This window comes from Neovison vison, chromosome 6 (genome assembly GCF_020171115.1).
Source record: "Neovison vison isolate M4711 chromosome 6, ASM_NN_V1, whole genome shotgun sequence".
Taxonomy (NCBI): Eukaryota; Metazoa; Chordata; class Mammalia; order Carnivora; family Mustelidae; genus Neogale; species Neogale vison.
Window position 1 is genome coordinate 119667725 of NC_058096.1, and position 3106 is coordinate 119670830.

Sequence of the window (3106 nt, forward strand, 5' to 3'; positions counted from 1 at the left end):
TCAGGGGTGGGAGTTTTCCTGCTGAGCCACAGGGAAGTACCCCTGGGTCCATCATGACTCCTTTCTTCTGTAGTAGACACTCCTAAGCCGGTGTATAGAGACTTGCTCAAGTCTGGGAGGCTTGTTAAAAGTGCAAATTTCTGCACCTCATCCATAGGTTTTGTTTGTTTGTTTTTGTTTTGTTTTGTTTTGTTTTTTTCAGTAGGTTTGGGGCAGAGTCCTGGACTTGAATTTTTTTTTTTAAGATTTTATATATTTATTTGAGAGAGAGTGCAAGCAAGAGAGAGCACAAGGCAGGGGCAGGGAGAGGGAGAAGCAGGCTCCCCGTTCAGCAGGGATTGATGCTCTCAATCCCAGGACCCTGACATCATGACCTGAGCCAAAGGCAGACACTTACCTGACTGACCCACTGCAGGTGGCCTTGGACTTGACATTTTTAATGAGTGCTTCAGCAATTCCACACAAGCCATCCTCGGGCCCCATGCTGAAGAGTGCTGGTCTGCTGGATGGAAGAGCTTAAAGCCAGTGCAAGGGTAAGGTCATGATGAGAGGACAGTTGGATCTCATTCTCTCCTGGAAAATGAGGTCAAGTTTACAATTACTGCCTATGCACCATTTGAGTCAAACATCAGACTTCCAAACATTATAACAAACAACTTCAACCAACTCAGTAGGCATGTGGGAAATAGTAGCAACATAAAGTGACTGTATTCATGAGGGCCAGGGTTGGTGATCTCTGAAGACCCTTTTCAAGAAGAAACTGCTCTGAGTTTCTGAAATGTATCCTCACAGTTCTGGAGGCCAGACATCCAAAATCAGTGTCACAGCAGCACTGTGCTCCCTCCAGGGGCTCTGACCACTGGGGAGAATTCTATCCTTGCCTTCTCCATCTTCTGATGGCTGTGGGCAGTCTTTGCCCTGTGGTCACATCACTCCCATCTTCATGGCCAGCACCTTCAAGTCTCTCTGCTCCATGGTCACACCCCCTCTCCTATGGGTATGTGATGTCAGCCTCTACCTCACTCATAAGAATGCGTGTGATGGCCTTTAGGGTCCACACACACCATCCAGGATACCCATCCCAAGAGCCTTAAGGATTGGGATGTGGCTATCGTTTGGGGTACCACTTTTCAGCCTACCAGAGAAGGCTCTAATGATACGGCATTTAGTTCTTTTGAATTTTGCGTAACAGGCTGAAATAAAGCAACCCCTCCAAAAACGAGGGTACTGAGTTTGAAAACTATCTACAGCAGAAGATTCAAGTATCCAGATAAGAACTTTGCCAATATGATTAATGCCACAGAAAAGAGTAAGAGGAGAGTGGGGTGAAGAATTCTGGCTTCCACTCAGTGTTGGGGACACCTAAACAAACAGCTCACAGTCTAGCATGGGATATAGATACTAAATACATTGAATCATCTAAATATGTCCAAAAAATCTTGTGCTTAACCAAATGATATTGCTTAAATAATAATAGTAACCAGTACAGTGGTCATCAGATCTTAGGCTGGGATCCCCAGAAAGCAGAAGTTTATGTGCTACTGCTTTCCTGAGGGTACAGCCAGGGAAGCAGGAGCGAGAGAAAATGGGAGTGATGCAGGGAGGGAGACTTGGCATTGACTTAGTAACCATTTAGTATCGGGGGCAGCTGAACGCTTCATCTCAAAGGACCCTTCTGAGAGCCCGTAGAGACACCTGCATCTCAAGACCTTCTTGCAGAGGAAGGAAAGGATGAGAATTTATCCACTGGTTTTTGTTTCCCATGGTCAAAGGTTAGCTATGAGACATAACCCAGGCTGACTCCTGCCCACATTTGTGATTGGCACTCTGGGAAGACCTACTAAGTTCTGCAGCAAGCAGCAAACCCGTGTACATGAAACTGACTAGAGCCCAGCAGGGGTGGCTGAGAGGGAACAGGTGGCCTTGGCCCCAGAGACAGGTGCGACAGAAGGGATCTGGGTGACACTTAAGAGATGTATACAACTTGTGTAGGGACAAAGGTCAGTAGCAATACAGTTGTCAGAAGAATGAGACGTAGATGTCACTGATCATTCTGACAGAATTTACTCACCTAAAGGATATTTAAAACTGTCAGTACAGCCAGGATATATGGCAGTGAGACTAGGAACGTTTTCTAAAACAGAGGGAAAGATTCTGGCCTAAAGATTTTACTGAGGGGTACACAGTTGTAGGTAAGAATGTGTGAATGAGTGAGGGTCATATCAGACCTTCTAGAAGCATGAATGTCTCCCGTCAGGCCATATGGTCTATTGATTAATCTATCCAATGAACTGTCATTCCCCCATCCACCTATCTACCTACCCCCTCACCTGTTGATCTAGACAATTATCTGTCCACCCACCCACCCACTGATCTACCCATCCATGGTTGGAGCTGTATACATGGCCAAGACCACCTCACCTGAGCCAGATACACCTCACCAATCTCAGAGCTGCTTTCCAACAGAAATGAACTCAGCCCCCACCCTCAAACTTTCAGGGTGAAATCAGACCAATTCTAGAGCCGCCTCGAGTTCAGGGCTAGGAACCAGAATAGGGGTCATTTCTCAGAAGTCTCAGGAGTCATGCTAACAAGTCCTCTGACTTACACAATAGAGTATATCCTGCGCAAACGTTATAAATCAACGTGGAAGTTTGAGGTTCAAGATTCCTTCTTCCTTCCTTCCCCCACCCCCAGGTTTCTGACTGAGGGAGTATATCTAAGGATGGGAAATAATGTGCCAATTTATGTATTAAACCCGGACAAGGGTGTAGGAGCTATAGTGGGGAAGGCAGCTGAGGTTACAAGGTCAGCGTTTGGGGTAATTCAAGGTGTCAGAAACATAGGAGTGAGGCAGTGGGAGGCAAGAGAATTATGCAAGGACCAGGTCCTGAAGGGGTTTGCAGCCCACTTTGTGTGCTGTGAGAATGGAAGGCTGAGAAATGATCATAAAAATCCATCTCAACATTTTATGGGCTTTATCAGAAGAACCTTGTGAGAATTATGTGAGCACGATCCAGGAACCACACAACTCTACGCCTCCCCTGACACATCTTGCTGTTCTGCCCTTCCATACTGGAGACGGGGAGAGTGGGGTGTCCCACCC